Here is a 19,002-nt window from a genome sequence, read left to right as displayed (position 1 = left end):
TTAATACAATTGAAAAGAAAACTATTGAACTAATAAATAAAACTAGAAGTTGGCTTTGTGAAAAAACCAATAAAATAGATAAACTTTTGGTTAATTTGATTTAAAAAAAGAAAGAAGAAAACCAAAATACTAGTATCAAAACTGAAAAGGGAAAACCAAAATGCTAGTATCAAAACTGAAAAGGGTGAATGCCATATCAATGAAAAGGAAATTGAAGCAATGATGAGGAGATATTTTTCACAACTGTATGCCACTAAATCTGACAATCTAAGTGAAATGGATGGCTTTTTACAAAAATATAAATTTTCCAGGTTAACAGAAAAGGAAATAAAATATTTAAATAACTCAATTTTACAAAAAGAAATTAAACAAGCCATCAGTGAACTACCTAAGAAAAAATTTCTAGGACCAGATTGTTTTACAAGTGAATTCTACCAAACATTTAAAGAAAAATTAATTCCAATACTATATAAACTATTTGGAAAAATACATGGTGTCCTACAAAATTCTTTTTATGACACAAACATGATGCTGATACCTGAACTATGAAGAGCCAAAACAGAGAAAGAGAAGTATGGACCAATTTCCCTAATGAATATTGATGCAAAAAAATTTAAAGAAAATATTAGCAAATATTGGAGATGTGGGACAATTGTCTAAGGCATTGTTGGTGGAGTTGTGAACTCATCCAACCATTCTGGAGAACAATTTGGAACTATGCCCAAAGGGCCATAAAACTGTGTATATGCTTTGATCCAGTAATACCACTAATAGATGTACATCCCAAAGAGATCATAAAAAAAGGAGAAAGGACCTACAAGTACAAAAACATTTATAACGGCTCTTTCTGTGGTGGCAAAGAATTGGAAATGGGATGACTGAACAAGTTGTGGTATATGAATGTAATGTAATACTATTGTGCTATAAGAAATGATTAGCAGGTGGATTTCAGAAAAACCTGGAAAAACTTACTTGAAATGATGCTGAATGAATTCAGCAGAACCAGGACAACATTGTACACAGTAACCACATTGGGCAATGACCAACTGTGATAGAATTAGCTCTTCGCAGCAGTACAATGACCTAAGACAATTCCAAAAGACCCATGATGGAAAATGCTTATCCACATGCAGAGAAAGAGTTATGGAATCTGAATGTTGATTGAAGCATACTATTTTCACCTTTTTGTTGTTTTTTTTAGGCTTTTCCTTTTTGTTCTTATTCTTCTTTTACAACATGACTAATGTGGAAATATGTTTAACATGATAGGACATGTATCACTTATATCAGATTACTTGTCATCTTGGGGAGGAGAGAGGGAAGGAAGGGAAGGAGAAAAAATTTGGAAATTTTGGAAAAATTTGGAAAATTTAGGGAAAAATTGTTAAAAAAATATGTTTACACGTAATTTTGAAAAAAAAATTAAGCAGAGGGAAAAGAAATATATCAGGCAATGATAAAGGGGAGGGCAGATAAAAAGGCAGTGCTCAGAAGCCAAACAGACTTTAGAGGAGGAACATGATTGAAAAAAGAAAGACGTATAAACAGAAGAAAATAGGATGGAGGTAAATGCACACTTAGTAATCAAAACTGTGAATGTGAATGGGATGAACTCTCCCACAAAATGGAAGCAGATAAAAGAATGGATTAAAAACCAGAATCCAACAATATGCTGTTTACAAGAAACACGCAGATATCAAATAAGGGGCTTCAGTAGAATCTATCATGCATCAGCTGACATTAAAAAAAAGATAGGGGTAGCAATTATGATCTCAGATAAAGCATGAGTTAAAATAGATCTAATTAACAGAGAGAAGTAGGGAAACTACATCTTACTAAAAGGCACCAAGCACAGTAAAATAATATCAATACTAACTATAAATGTACCAAATAACATAGCATCCAAATTCTTAAAGAAAAAGTTAAATAAATAACAGGATGAAAGTGGCAGCAAAACCACACTAGGAAGGGACTTCAACTTTCCCCTCAGAGCTAGATAAACCTAACCATAAAATAAATAGGCAAGAAGTTAAAGAGATGAATAGAATCTCAGAAAGGTTAAATATGATAGACACTTGGAAAAAACTGAATGGGACTAGAAAGCAATATACCTTTTTCTCAGCTGTACACAGCACCTTCACAAAAATTGACCACGTATTAGAGCATAAAATTCTCACAACCAAATGCAAAAAGTAGGAATATTAAATGCACCCTTTTCAAGCTTTCGTGTAATAAAATTACACGTAATGAGGGCCACTGAAGCATTAGATTAAAAGTTAATTGGAAACTAAATATTCTAATCCTAAGGAATAAGTGGGCCAAAGAACAAGTCATAGAAGCAATCAATAATTTCATTTATGAAAATAACAATGCAACAACATTCCAAAATCTGTGGGATGCAGCCAAAAAATGTACTTAGAGGAAATTTTATATCTCTAAGTTGTTGCCTCAACAAAATAAAGAATTTAATTGGTCATGCACCTAAAAATCCTAGAAAAAGAACAAATTAAAAATCCCCAATTAAACATCAAAATGTCCTGAAAATCAAAGTAGAGATTAATAAAACTGAAAGTTTAAAAAACCTTTTATCTAATAGATAAAATTAAGTTAGTTTCATTAAAAAAAACAATAAAATAGATAGACATTGCTTGTTTTTATTTAAAAAAACCCAAATTACTAGTATCAAAAAATGAAAAGGATGAATGCATCACTAATGAGGATGAGGTTAACTTATTAGAAGCTATTTTGTCCAATTATATGCCAGTTAAACTGACAAAGTGAAATGGATGAATATTTCCCCAGATTTACAGAAGAGAAAAAAGAATACTTAAATAACCCTCTCTTAGAAAAGAAATTGAACAACTGTCAATGAACTCCCTAATAAAAAATCATCGGGACTAGATGGATTCACAAGTGAATTCTACCAAACATTTAAATAGCAATTAATTCCAATATTATATGAACTATTTGGAAAAAATAAGTTAAGATCCATTTATGACACAAATATGATTTTGATACTTAAACCAGGAAGAACAAAAATAGAGTAAGAAAATTACAAGCCTTAGTGAGTATGAATGAATTTTTTTAAATAAAATACTAGCAAGGATTGTACAGCAATATCTTGCAAAGACCCTCACACTATGACCAGTTAGACCAGGAATGTAAGGATGATTCAATATTAGGAAAACTATCAGCATAATTGACCATATCAGTAACAAAAACAATAAAAATCAAAGATATAGAAAAAGGCATTGATAAAATACAATATTCATTCACATTAAAAATACCAAAAAGCATAGGAATCAAAGGAATCTTTCTTAAAATGGTAAGTAGTATCCATCTAAAACTAAGGTCAAGCATTATTTGTAATGAGGGTAAACCTGAAGCTTTGACAACACAATAAGAGGAGAAGCAAAGATTTCCATTATCGCCATTACTAGTCAGCTTCTTACTAGAAATACTAGCCATAACAATATCACATGAAAATGAATAGAAGGAATAAAAATAGATATTAAGGAAATGAAACTATCACTCTTTAAAGATGCTATGATAGGATACTTAGAGAATCCTAAAGAATCAAGTGAAAAACTAATTGAAACAGTTAACAACTTCAGTAAAGTTTTGGATAATTCCATAGAAAGATCAACTAAAGGGAAAATATAGAATTAAAGCAATTTCTGGAGAAGCTAGAGTTAAAAGACTTATGGCCTCTTCTAAATGTAAAATAAAATACATATTTTTCAGCAACACAACACTTTTACAATAACTGAACATGTATTACTAGGGGTCAGAGATATTACAAACAATGTAAAAAGGCAGAAATAGTTAACATATCCTTTACAAATGATAATGTAATAAAAGTAGCAACTAATTCAAAGACCACAAAGAAGATGAAGACCCAATTGCAGACTTAAAAAATGAAATCTTAAATAACGAGTGGCTTTAGAAACAAACCATAAAGATAAGTAATAACTATGTCAAAGAAAATTATAATGGTTTTTAAAACAACAAAATTTCTGAGGTACAGTAAAAGCAATCTTTTGGGGAAAACTGTGTCCTTGCAATTAAGTTTTAACAAAATAGAAAAAGAGAATTAAAGAGGAATGTGATTTTTAAAATTAGAAAATAAACATGAAATAAATACAAACAAGAGATATTAAAAATTAAAGGTGAAATAAATGGCCTAGAAACAAAAAAAAAAACAGAAATGATAAATAAAACTAAAAACTGGTTCTTTGAAAGACTAACAAAATTGATAAACTCTCAGCTAATCTGTTAAAAAAAAGTATAGAACAATATCAAATCAATAAAATAGCCAATGAGCAAGGTGAACTCACAGTAAAACCAAAATAAATAAAAAGAACAATCAGAACATATCATGCATAGTTATATGTTAAGAAAATAGAGAACACAAAAGAAATAAATATATTTAAAAATACAAAATACTCACACTGTAAGATTTAAAACTCTCAGATAAAGATCTTAATCAAATCTCAGAAAAGAAAATAAATCTAACCCAAAAAAGAATTAACAAAAAAAAAATATTCTTGGTGTAGATGGATTCACAGGATATTTCTATCAAAGTTTTAAAGAATACTTAGTCTTCACACTTCACCAATTATTCTCCAAAAAGGAACAAGCACCCTACCAGAATCTTCTTATGAGACAAATATAGTCTTAATACCCAAATCAGGGGAAAATAAACCATAGAAAGAAAACCAATATCATTAATGAACATTGACTCAAAAATTTTAAACAAAATGTTGTCTAATAGGCCACAGTGATTTATTCAAGAAATAATTCATTTAATAAGTGGGATTTAACATTAGGAAAACAATCAACATAATCACATTAAAAATGAAAACATCCAAAACCACCACATGGTCATTTCAATGGATGAAGAAAAAGCCATTAACAAAGTAGAAGACTCTTTTTAGGTGTAAACAAAAGCTTACAACGTAAAGTCATAGAGGCACCTTTTAATATCATAAAAAAAATTTACCTAAAACCAAAAACAAGCATCAAATTCTCTTTTTTAAAAATAAACATGGGAGTAAGTCAAGGATACCCACTCTCCTCACAATTATTTGAGATAGTTCTGGAAATGTTAGCAACAGCATTAAGATGAGGAAGAAATGAAAGGTGTAAAGATAGCTATAGAATACATTTAAAAAAATTACTACTAATGATATAATGGTTTACTTGAAAAAATCCTAGGAAATCTTCAAAGCTTCTAATTGAGACAATGAATAGGTTTAGTAAAGTTGCAGGTTACAAAATAAATCCTTAAAAATCAATAATATTTCTATATAATGATGAACAAGAATCAGTAATAGGGAAATCACATTCCAAATAACTACAAAAATGCACAAAATATCTGGAGATTATTAACCTCTTACAGCACACAAAAAGACATATAGATATAATTACGAAGTGCTTCTTAAAAGAGGTAAAGAACAATCTACACAGCTGGAGGAATATTCATTGCTCTGCACTAGGCTGTGCCAAAATAATAAAAATGACAATTCTACTAAAATTAATTTATACTTTTAATGCTATATCAATCAAAATACTAAAAGGATATTTTACAGAACTTAATAAAACAAGAAGATTCATTTGGAAAAACAGAAGTTATAGAATATTAATGGAAATTATGGGACAAAAGTAATGACAAGAAGAGAATAAATAGCATTCTAGAGCTCAAACTACATTATAGTCATCAAAACTATCTGGTGTTGATTAAAGAATCGAGATAGATCAGTGGAACATATGAGATGAAGCAGATTCAAAAACAATAAGACTCAATAATAAAATTCAGTGTTTGATAAAATGGAAAACATAAATTACCTAAGAAAAATTGCTGTATTTCTTAAAAACTTCTGTGAAAATTGGAAAGCAGTCTAGTAGAAATTGGTATCATTCAGTCACTTTGGTAAGATTCTACTCTTTGTGACCCCATTTGGGGTTTTCTTTGCAGAGATTCTAGAGTGTTTTGCCATTTCCTTCTCCAGCCCACTTTACAAATGAGGAAACTGAGGCAAACAGGATTAAGTGACTTGCCCACAGTCTCACAATTACTAAACACCTGAGGCTGTATTTAAATTCATGTCTTCCTGACTCCAGGCCTGGCACTCTATCCACTAAGCTACCTAATGTCCACAGTACATTCCAAATGGATATGCAACCTTAATATTAAACATTATACTGCTAAAAAAAAAAAGAAGAGAAACAGCTCTCACACCTACAGAGAGTACACATATTCATTTTTTAAAGATGATAAAAGTATATTTAAATGTAATATTTTATTTTTCCCCAATTACATGTAAAAATAATTATTAACATTTTTATTTTTGAGTTCCAAATTTCCTCTCTCCCTCCCTCCCAAACCCCCCTATAGAGAAAGCAAGCAATTTGATATGGGTTATAAATGTGCAGTCAGTATATGTATGTATGTGTGTATGTGTGTGTGTGTGTATACACACATATATATACACACATACATATACACACATACATACATATGTGTGTATACATATACGTTAGTCATGTTGTGGGGGGGGAACCAAGAAAAATAAAGAAAGTAAAAAAAAATTATGCTTCAATCTGCATTCAGACTCCATCAATTCTTTCTCTGGAGATGGATAGCATTTTTCATCATAAGTAGGACATATATTCTTAACTAAGCAAGAGATGAAAGTAATTACAAGAAGATAAAACAGATAATGTTGATTATATGAGACTGAAAAGCTTCTGCACAAACAATATTAATGCATATAGGAAAAGAAGGGAGATGGCTACATGGGGAAAAAAATCTTTGTATCAAATATCTATGATACGGGTTTGATATTCAAGATTTTTGTCATTGTTGAATCAATTAGTCATATTTGACTCTTCATGACCCCATGGACCATAACATCCATGGGGTTTTCTTGGCAAAGATACTGGAGCAGTTTGCCCTTTCCTTCTCCAGTGGATTAAGGTAACCAGAGGGTAAGTGACTTGCCCTGGGTCACACAGCAAGTAAGTGTCTGAGGCTGGATTTGAACTCAGGTCTTCCTGACTCCAGTCCCAGTTCTCTATCCACTGAGCTATCTCTAGCTGCCTCTGGTATCCAAGATATATAAACAATAATAAATGTGTGTGTGTGTGTGTGTGTGTATCTGTGTGTATATGTGTATTCACAAGTATTCACAACCACATAAAAATGTTCTAAATAACTAATGATAAAAGAAATGTAAATCAAAACAACTCAGGTTTTATCTTATACCTTGTAAATTGGCAAAACTGACATACAATTACAATAGTCAATGCTAGAGGGTTTGTGGGAAGATATTCACAGCAATACATTGTTGGTGGAGCTGTGAATGATATAATTATTTTTGGAAAGTAATTTGGAATTACGTAAATAAAGTGAGTAAAATGTCCATATTCTTTGAACCAGAGACTCCATTACTGGGCTCTATTGCTCCATTATCCCAAGGAAGCCATCAACAAGAAAAAGTCAGAGAGAGAGAGAGAGACAGAGACAGAGACAGAGATATCTTGTTGCTATAGTTAGGAACTAGAAACAAAGTAGATGCTCATCAATTGGAGAATGGCTAAAAAATGTAGTATATTAGTGTAATGGGACATTACTATGCTGTAAGAAATTATGTATTTGATGAATACAGAAAATCGTGGAAAGATCTGTACAAACAGAATGAAGTAAGCAAATCTAAGACAACACAGTAACTACAAAAACATAAATGGAAAAGATAACTACACACCAAAAAATAAAAATAAATGTTAAAAAAAAAACTATTAAGTTCAAACAGGACTGAGAGATGTGAGAAGATACCTCCAACCTACCACTTCATGAAAGTCCACAGGTGTTGCACATTGCCCACGTTTTCAGACTTTTTCAAGGTATTGATCAGTTGTGCTGATTTTTTTTTCCTGTCAAAAAAATAACATTTGTCATATGAGATGGCCCTCTGGAAGGGGGAGGAAGAGAGATAGGTGAGATACTATAGTGATGTAAGAAATAAGAAATATCCATTAAAAACTTCTTATAAAAAAAGAAACATAACGAACTATTCCCAAAGCCAATGGTTGACTGGTTATTAAGTAGTATGACTGCGTTTGCTATATGCTATAAAGTATCTACGAATATAAAGTAACATATTTAGAAATCCACTTAACCTTTTAAAGGCATAGTGCTCTTTGTACAAATTGATATTTCTCCCTCAGTAGGTTTGCAAACACATGTCTAGAATAAAGCCCTTTACTGTAATAAAATTGTTTTATACAGCAGTTGTGCTGTCAGAAGTAAGACATCCTCAATCTCCCTCATGATGTCAGATTTGAGGTAAAGGAGATCTCTTTTAAATGTCTAATAGGGAGCTGCAGATAGTTAATACAAATGGACTTCAAACCTCTTAAGTCTTGGACTTTCAGGTCAGTAATTCTTGTTATTTGGCTTCTATTTTAAGTCTGACTAACTCAAGTACTATTTTGTTTGGGGGGGGTGTGCGTGCATAGGCCACAAAGAATGTGAGATCCCTTAAAAAGATAATCCGTTAACTATTGTGGGAGATTTGCTCTGTTTGAACATCTATCCAAAGAGACTGTGTATATATTTCTTTTAGGTTGGAGAGCTTTGCAGGCTTTGCAGCAAGAATGAATTCTATGTTTGTCTTTTCCTCTACCTACTTATATGTCTCTGGCTTTTTCATCTTCTTTCATTTTTTTCCCCAAGATCTGTAGAGCTTTCCTGCCTACAGGTAGGCTAGACTACTGCCTCCCTTCCCCAGTGATGTGACCATAAACCCCTTTTGCAGGCTTATACACATGTCTTTGAAGGGGGCAGTTCTACTTAATTTCTTAATTTAATTTAACTTTCGTTCCAATGAGGTAACATTGGTATTTGTGTGATTTATTTTGAACTTGAAATTTAATTTGCATATAATAGTGAGCTTAATTCAATTAGGAAAAATTCAGTCCAGATTTGAATTTTGATTTGTTTTTATTGAATGTATGAACACACATGTCTGAAGCTGAGAGAATGTTTCTTTGTTTTGAGTAGGTGGGTAAAGTTGTGAAAGTGCTATGTAAAAAAACTATATTTGTTAAATTATAGTCTTATCAAGACAGATAACTATCTTGACTTAAACTAAATTTGGAAGAAGAAAAGACTTGTCCAACTGTGCCTGTTTACTTTGATATGACTTGTAAATTTGAAATAATTTAACTGCAGCCAATTTTAGGATATACATCTATATATGGAGATATATGTATATTCATGTATGTATATATGATTATACATGTGTGCATGTGTATACGTGGTTATACATACAAGTGTGTATGTGGTTATATATCCATACACATGTGTTTTGTGTGTGTGTGTGTATTTGGTTATAATCCATACGTATGTATGTATATATGCACATCTATGGGTATAAATGTGTGTATATAATTGGGGGGAATTTCATGATGAAAATTCATCTGGATCCTATGACTAACAAGAAGGAGGACTAGACATTTTCTCTGATCATCAAGACCTCTTAAACTTCTCCAAAAAAGAAATTTAAATTGTCTCAATAGTCTAGGACACCAGGAATTCGAAAGATGGTTAAAAAAAAAAACATGAACTCTTATCTAATGAGCTTACTCAGCACCCACTTATCCATTACATGCCATGCTATCAGCAACAAGGACCCAAAGAGTTTGCCATAAAATGAAACCTCCCCACCCTTTTCCACTGCTGTGAAGATCCAAGCTCCATGGTACTGGCTAAGAAATACAGTGGTGGATCAGTGAAATAGGTTAAATATGCAAGACACAATAGTCAATGACTATAGTACTCTATTATATGATAAATCCAAAGGCCCCAGCTTCTGGGATAAGAACCCACTCTTTGAAAAAAACTGCTGGGAAAACTGGAAAAGAGTATGGCAGAAACTAGGCATAGACCCAAATCTCACACCCTATGCCAAAACAAAGTCAAAATGGGTTCAGGACTTAGATATAAAGGCTGATACCATAAGTAAACTGGGAGAACAAGGAATAGTTTACCTATCAGATCTATGGAGAACAGAAGAATTCATGACCAAACAGGAGATAGAGAACATTATGAAAAGCAAAATGGATAATTTTGATGACATTAAATTGAAAAGGTTTTGTACAAACAAAGTCAAAGCAACTAAGATTAGAAGGAAGGTAGAAAATTGGGAAAGAATTTTTACAACCAGTCTTTCTGATAAAGGCCTCATTTCTAAAATATATAGAGAATTAAGACAAATTTATAAGAACACAAGCCATTCCCCAATTGATAAATGGTCAAAGGATATGAACAGACAGTTCTCAGATGAAGAAATTAAAGCCACATATGGTCATATGAAAAAATGCTCTAAATCATTATTGATTAGAGAAATGCAAATCAAAACAACTCTGAGGTACCACATCACACCTATCAGATTGGCCAACATGACAAAACAGGAAAATGATAAATGTTGGAGAGGATGTGGGAAAATTGGAACGCTAATACATTGTTGGTGGAGTTGTGAAATGATCCAACCATTTTGGAGAACAATTTGGAACTATGCCCAAAGGGCTACAAAAATGTGCATACCCTTTGATCCAGCAATAGCACTTCTAGGGCTATATCCCAAAGAGATCAAACAAATGGGAAAAGGACCCACATGTACAAAAATATTCATAGCAGCTCTTTTTGTGGTGGCAAAGAATTGGAAATTGAGAGGATGCCCATCAATTGGGGAATGGCTGAGCAAGTTGTGGTATATGAATGTAATGGAATACTATTGTGCTATAAGAAATGATGAACAGGCTGACTTCAGAAAAACCTGGAAAGACTTATATGGTCTGATGCTGAGTGAAGTGAGCAGAACCAAGAGGACTTTGTACACAATAACAGCCATGTTATGCAATGACTAAGAATGTTAAACTGAACCCTTCTCAGCATTATGAGGATCTAAGACATTTCCAGAGGCCTCGGGATGGAAAATGCTGTTCACATTCAAAGAAAGAACTATGGAAGTTGAATCGCTATCACTTATTTTTACCTTCTGTTGAGTTTTGTTTCCTCTTTCTGATGGTTCCTCGTATTGGTTTTAATTTTTACTTACAACTTCACTAATGTGAAAATATGTTTAATGGGTATGTAAATGTAAAGCCTATATCAGATTGTGTGCCATCTTGGGGAGGGTGGGGGGGAGGAATGGGAGAAAAATTTTCACCTCAAAAGCATATGGAAAAATAATTTAAATTAAAAAAATAATTTAAAAAAAAAAAGATCCAAGCTCCAAAGGGTAGAAATTTCTTCAGGTCTCAATAACCAGCTACAGTGCTCTGTGCCACAATGGAGCGCTATAGGAGAAGGGTGGAACAAAGGGAAAGATGCAATACAAGTATCTGGGTTTTAACTCCACACCTCTATCACACATACTCATTCCTCCAAGAATCTAGGCGATCCGTATTCCAAATGACAAAAACCAAAGCCGGATGCAATAGCATTAGGATGATGGTGTTCTGTACTGTTAGACAAGACAACTGATAAATTGAATGACTCAGGATAGGGGTGGAGAAAAGGGAAGCTGTGTTACACTTCACTTATCCTGAGGGAAAGAGCTCAGCATCCAGTTCTGATCCCCTCAAAAGGCACTTGGGGCAGAGACCTAGGATGAGGAATGAGGAATTGCCCAATGAGAGAGAAAGCTGACATTCTTTGAGAGGTAGCTGCCCAGAGAAAACAACATCTGAGGGGAAGTCAGAAAGTGAAGAGTAGGGAAAAATAAGTAAGGGAGACTGAAATCCCTAAAGATCTCAGGAGGAAGAAAACTCAAAGACCTTGAACATAAATAGATAAATCGACAGAGAAAACAGCAACAGCAGAAGGAACTATGACCTCCACATCTAGTAAACAAGGTCAGATATCTATGAAAAAATACTGAAAAACAAAGGAAAATAACTCAACACTTAATATGTTCATTCAATACTTGTGGAATTTGTGGAGAATATGGAACCACAATAGGCTATTACTGAGTACTTAAAAAAGAAATGAGAATTATGGGAACAGAATTTATTATCTGCACAGAAGAAATGACTGACAATTTTTTTTAAAAATCCTAAATCTGTAGTAGCAAATCTCACCAAAGAAACAAAAGAGAGCATAACTGGTTAGGAATGCAATACATAGAAGTGAAGAATAATCTAGAAGAAGAGCAATTAAAAATCAATAACATTATAAATGCTCTCTATTCAATCAAAATACATTTAAGACAGGATGCATAGAGACAACACAGGAATTATAGATCACTCAGAACAACACAAGTCAAAAAAAACTTGAACACTCTAATACAAGAAACTTGCCCCAAATTTCTGAACACAGAAAATGAGATACCAATTGCCAGAATCCAAAAGTTGCTTCTAAGAGAAAAATGTTGCAAACTCAGAGACACACAGTGGTTCAATTTAACAATTCATTTGGGTGGGGGTGAGAGAAATTCTGCAGAGACTGGGAAGAAAACCTTCAAATACAAAAGAAAGGAAATTCGAATAACATAGGATTTTTATTGACCCATGAGTAACTGCAGGAAGGAGTAGAATAATGTAAGCTAAAGAAAAATAGAGCTTAGGATGCAGTTCAGGGTGACTTATCCTGCAAAACTTAATCATAAATAAAAACAGATGAATGTTTGATAATATAGAGGCAGTTGAAACATTCTTAGATTGAAAATCGGGGGCAGCTAGGTGGCACAGTGGATAAAGCACCGGCCCTGAAGTCAGGAGGACCTGAATTCAAATCCAGTCTCAGACCAAACACTTGACACTTACTGGCCGTGTGACCCTGGGCAAGTCACTTAACCTCAATTGCCTAAAAAAAAAAAAACAGACCTAAAGAGATCATTTGCTTCTTAAACACCCCAGAAAACAGAAATTCAAGAAGAGTCAATGAAGGCAACAAGCAAGGACAGCATGATCAACAGAGTGACTATAGAGAGACCAGTAAGAGATTTCTTTATAAATACACACAGAGATTTATGTAAAAGTGAAAATCAGATGGAAATTATGGCAGAAAGCCAGTCTAGGACATTACTTAGAGAACCTCGTGGCAATTCTCCTACAGGTGAATCAACAATCTAGGCTTTTTGCTGAACAAAATTACAAAATTACAAGGAAAGAGAGGAAGAGGGTAGAAGAAAATAAGATAAAGGGAAACACACAGTTAGCAATTATCAGTATAAGTATAAGAATGGAGTGAAATGAAAGAGGATAGAACAGGGATGGGAAACATGAGCCTTGAGGCCACATGTGGCCCTCTAGGTCTTCAAGTGCAGCCCTTTGACTGAATCCAAACTTCACATTCCAAGGGATTTGTTCTGTGAAGTTTGGACTCAGTCTAAGGGCTGCACTTGAAGACCTAGAGAGCCACATGTGGCATCAAGGCCACAGGTTCCCCACCCCTGGGATAGAAGGATGGATTAGAAACTAGAATCCAATGTAATGTTCTTTGGTTTGTTTTTTAACAAGAAACATACTTGAAACAGAGAGTTACACACACAATAAAATAAGGGTCTGGAGCAGAATCTATTATGCTTCTGCTGAATTTGAAAAGGACAAGAGTAATGATCATTCTTTCAGATAAAGTAAAAGCAAAAATAGACTTAAATAAAAGGGATAAGCAGGGAAACTATATCTCTCTAAAAAGCATCATGGACAATGAATTGTTATCAATAGTGAAAATATATGCACCAAATGGCATAGCATCCATCTTCTTGAAGGAAAAGTCAAGTTACAGGAGGAAATAGTAAAACTATATAAGTGGGAAACTTCAGTGTGCCACTTTCATAAATAAATAAATCTAATTATAAAGTAAACAAGAAATAAGTTACAGAAATGAATATGTTTTTAGAAAAGTTAGATATGATAAACCTCTGAAGAATACTGAATTGAAATAGAGAGTATATTTATTTCTCAACTAAATGACACTCTCACAAAAATTTATTGTGCATATTAAGGCATAAAAAGCTCACAAATAAATGCAGAAAAATTATATGCATGTTTGTCAGACCATGCTGATATAAAATTACATTCAATAAAGGATTATTGAAGCAAGATTAAAAATTAACTGGAACTAAATAATCTAACCCCAAAGTGGGTCAAAGAACAAATCATAGACACAATAATTTCCCTAAAATGAAACAATGAGAGCACATTCACAACAATGAGAAAACACACAAAAATTTGTGGGATGCATTCAAAGCGATACAAAGGGGAAATTTTATCTCTAAATGCATCAATGAAAGGGAGAAAGAGTAAATAATCTGGGCACAGAACTAAAAAAATGCTAACAAATTAAAAACCCTCAATTAAATACCAAAATAGAAACCCTGAAAATCAAAGGAGAGATTAATACAATTGAAATTAAAAAGAACATTGAAATATTAAATAAAACTATGAGATGGTTACGTGTTTTAAATTAAATCAATAAATAATTGCTTAATTTGATTTTAAAAAGAAAAAAAGAGGATAAGATTCTGGGAAGATGGAAGAGTAGGTCAGAAAATTCCAAGCTCTCAAGATTTTCCCCCAAAAAAGAGATAATATAGCACCTTAGGGTGAACAAAGTGCCAGGAAAAATGAATAAAATAGAGCACAAGAAGGGGTCTTCCTGCAACAATTCTGGAAGATCAAAATAAAAATTCCAGTGCTAGGTTTGGTCCCAATCAAGAGTAAACACCTTCAGGCTAGGGTCCATGTTAACAAGCAGCAAACAGCTTAAACAACAAGCAGCAAGCCCTGGGGTTGGTTGCTTTGGGAGGCTGCCTTTGCCCTAGCCACAAGAACTTCCCCCCACCCCAAGTTGTGAGGGGAGTTGGGCATCGGAGCTGGGGAAGATCGAGGGAACCATTTCTTTTTTTTTTATTAATTTATTTTGATTTACCAACAATCACTTCCATAAGCTTTTCAGTTTTAAATTTTTCTCCCCCTCCTTCCCCACCTCCCTCCCAAAGATGGCATGCAGTCTGATATCGGCTATACATATACATTCCTATTAAACATATCTTCACATTAGTGATACTGTAAGTAAGAATTAGAACCAATAGCAGGAACCACCTGAGAGAGGAAACAAAACACAATACAAATAGTATGCTTCGATCTGCATTCAAGCTCCATAGTTCCTTCTTTGGATGTGGATAGCATTTTCCATCAAGAGGCCTTTGGAGATGTCTTAGACCCTTGTGTTGCTGAGAAGGGTTAAGTCTATCAATATTAGTACTTAACTGATTATGTTATTCCTTTCTTGAGCCAAATCTGATAAGAGCAAGGTTCAAACAATGCTCATCTCCCTCCTTTTCCCTCTGCTGTAATAGGTTTTTGTGCCTTTTCCTGTAATGTAATTTACCCTTGTCTGCCTCCTCTTTTCCTTTTCTCTCAGTACATTTTCTTAGTTAAATCAGATTAATTCACTTACTTGGATACATTCAACCCATTTGATTAGATTTTTTTTATCATTACATCAAAGTCAACTTATATGCACCCCCTTTATATATGCCACTTTAACATGGTGTAATAACAATACAGTTCTCAAGGGTTACAAGTGTCATCTTCCCTTGTGAGGATGTAAACATTTTTCCCTTATTAATAATACGTTGTTCTTTCTGTCCCATTTACCTTTTTATATCTCTCTTGAGTTTTGTATTTGAAGATCAAATTTTCTGTTGATCTCTGGTCTTTTTATCAGGAAGGTTTGGAAGTCCCCTATTTCACTGAATTATCCATCTCCTCCCCTGAAAGAGCATGCTTATTTTCACTGGGTAGATCCTTGGTTGTAATCCAAGTTCCTTTGCTTTATGGAATATCATATTCCATATCCTACGGTCTTTAAACGTAGAAGCTGCAAGGTCCTGTGAAATCCTGATGGTGGTTCCATGATATTTAAATTGTTTCTTTCTAGCTGCTTGCAGTATTTTCTCTTTGACCTGGTAATTTTGGAATTTGACTACTGTATTCCTTGGCATTTTCAATTTGGGATCTCTTTCAGTTGGTGATCGGTGGATTCTTTCTATAGCTATTTTACCCTCTGGTTCTAGGTCCTTTGGTCAGTTTTCCTTTATGATTTCCTGAAAGATACTGTCCAGCTTCTTTTTTTTTCATTGTAATTTTCAGGTAAACCAATAATTTTTAAATTGTCTCTCCTGGATCTATTTTCCAGGTCAGTTGTTTTACCAATGAGGTATTTTACATTTTCATCTACTTTTTCATTTGTTTTTGTTTGAACTTTTTCTTGCTGTCTCATAGAGTCATTAGCTTCCACTTGCCCAATTCTAATTTTCAACAAATTGTTTTCTTCTATTAGATTTTGTACCTCCTTCCCCATTTGGCCAATTGTATTTTTTTAGGGACTTATCTTCAGTGTACCATTTCTGACAAGAAGCACCAGACCCAGAGTGTTGTAATGGAGAAGAAAGCAGCACACTCACAATGAGTGCAGAAGCAGTGAGACAGGACACCCCTGACTGTGGGTATTTATTCTGGGTTTTTTTTTTTAGTGAGGCAATCAGGGCTAAGTGACTTGCCCAAGGTCACACAGCTAGTACATGTCAAGTGTCTGGTCTGAGGCTGGATTTGAAATCAGGTCCTCCTGACTTCAGGGCTGGTGCTCTATCCACTGTGCCACCTAGCTGCCCCCTAGACTGTGGGTATTTACAGAAGCCTGGAGATTTGGCTTTGATTCCAGGCTAGAGGGGAGAACTGAATATCTGGGGCAAGATCCTCAATCCTCATACCCCAGGGCTTGAGGTAACTACAAAAAGTAAGCTATTGCAGGGCAGCCAGGTGGTGCTGTGGATAGAGCACCAGCCCTGGATTCAGGAGGACCTGAGTTCAAACCCAGCCTCAGACACATAACACTTACTAGCTGTGTGACTCTGGGCAAGTCACTTAACCCCACTGCCTAGCCAAAAAAAAAAAGTAAGCTATTACTATCCAAAAATGCAGAGGAAAAGGAGAAAGAATCCAACTACAGAAAGTTATTATAAGAATGGAGAAGACTGGGGTTCATCTTCAGAGGAGAATATTGAAGCAAAGAAATCCTCTTCTACCCCAAAAAGTAATGTCAAATGGTCACTTGCTCAAAAAGAATTCATAGAAGAACTTTAAAAAGCTTTGAAAATCAAATGAGAGAGATTGAGGTGAAAAAAAGAATAATCCAAGAAAATTATGAAAAGAAAATCAACCAATTAGAAAAGGAGATCTAGAATCTTAAGGAAGAAAATGACACCTTGAAAATTAGAATTGGGCAATGTGAAGCCAGCAAAGTTAAAACATCAAGAAATAATTAAACAAAATATGAAAAATGAAAAATAGAAAAGAAAGTGAAACATCTTATAAGAAAAACAACTGATCTGGAGAACAGATCAGGAAGAGAAAACAATAATCAGACTACCTGAACATTAGGATGGAAAAAAGAATCATGATACAATAACAATTAGACTGTTTGAAAAAAGTAAAGAAGGAATGCTACCAAATTCCTTCCATGACAATTGTTAAAATTTTTATTTTCAGTTCCAAATGCTCTCCCACCTATTTAGATAGCAATAAATATGATATCCATTTTACATATGAAGTCATGTAAAATATATTTTCACATTAGCCATATTATGGTGGTGGGGTAAGGAGCAGGAAAAAAAATTTTAAAGTGAAAAAAATATGATTCAATCTTCACTCAGAATTCACCAGTTCTCTCTCTGGAAGCAGAAAGCATTTTTCATCATAAGTCCTTTGGAAATGTTGTGGATCATTATACTGATCAGAGTAGCTAAATCTTTCACAGTTGATAATCCTTGTCCTACTATTGTTACTGCGTACAAACTCACTTCACTTTGTATGGCTCATAGAAGTTTTCTCAGGTTTTTCTGAATCCATCCACTTCATCAGTCGTTGGAGCACAAGATTATTACATCATAATCATATACCACAAATTGTTTAGCCACTTTCCAATTGATGAGTGTCCCCTCAGTTTCCAATCTTTGACACCACAAATAGAGCTGCTATTTGTGTTCACAAATATCTTTTTTGTACCTAAGCCAGGGAAAGCAAAAAAAAAGAAAAAAGAAAACTATAGACCAATTTCCCTAATGAACATTGATGCGAAATTTTTAAACAAAATAACTCACATGGAGATTACAGCAAGACATCAAAAAGAGCAAACACTATGACCAGACTGTCTATGCCAAGAATACAGGGCTGGTTCAATATTAGAAAAACAATAAGCATAATTGACTGTATCTATTATATTAATAGATATAGAGAAAGTTCTAGACAGAATATAACACCTATTCCTATTAAAAGCAATAGAAAGCAAAGAAATAAATTGAGCTCTCCTTGAATGACAAGTCTAAAGCCCAAGAGCAAGCATTATCTGTAATGAGGAATAACTAGAAGCCTCTTCAGCAAAATCATGGGTAATTCAAGGATGTCCATTATCACCATTATTATTCAATACTGTACTAGAGATGCTAGCTATTGCAATAAGAAAAGAAAAATAAAATGAAGCATGCACAAAGAGGAAAGAAAACTCACTTTTTGCAGATATAACAGCCCTACAGTCAACTAAAAAAACTTAGCAATGTTGCAGGAAATAAAATGAACCCACACAAATTACCAGCATTTCTATATATTATAAAAGTGACCAAAATGTAGAGGTAGAGAAATTCCACTTAAAATAATTGCAGACAATATAAAATGCTTGGGAATCTACCTGCCAAGACACACACACAGAGGCACAATTACAAAACATTCTTCACACAAACAAAAATAGTTCTAAATAACTGGAGAAATATTAATTTCTCATTAGTAGGCTAATTCAATGTGATAAAAATTACAACAGTACCTAAATTATTTGTTCAGTACCATATCAATAAAGCTACCAAAGCATTACTTTATAGAACTAGACAATAATAATAACAAAATTGATTTGATAGAACAAAAGATCAAGATAAT

At 33.6% G+C, this 19,002-nt stretch overlaps 1 protein-coding gene across 2 annotated transcripts in view; it reads right to left on the bottom strand.

Moving 5' to 3' along the window:
* The window catches only part of LRFN5 (leucine rich repeat and fibronectin type III domain containing 5), a 332,903-nt gene that overhangs the window by 269,171 nt on the left and 44,730 nt on the right, over nucleotides 1–19,002 (bottom strand). For both annotated transcript variants that reach the window (XM_021004773.2, XM_078151569.1), the window contains exon 2: nucleotides 7,849–7,935. The gene's annotated coding sequence lies outside the window, so the exon portion shown is untranslated. The remainder of the gene's footprint in view (nucleotides 1–7,848; nucleotides 7,936–19,002) is intronic.

The sequence above is a fragment of the Phascolarctos cinereus genome, unplaced genomic scaffold (genome assembly GCF_003287225.1).
Source record: "Phascolarctos cinereus isolate Bilbo 61053 unplaced genomic scaffold, phaCin_HiC Scaffold_3;HRSCAF=262, whole genome shotgun sequence".
Classification (NCBI taxonomy): domain Eukaryota; kingdom Metazoa; phylum Chordata; class Mammalia; order Diprotodontia; family Phascolarctidae; genus Phascolarctos; species Phascolarctos cinereus.
Note: the sequence above shows the minus strand (reverse complement) of the source record. Positions and strands in the feature narration are given on the sequence as shown.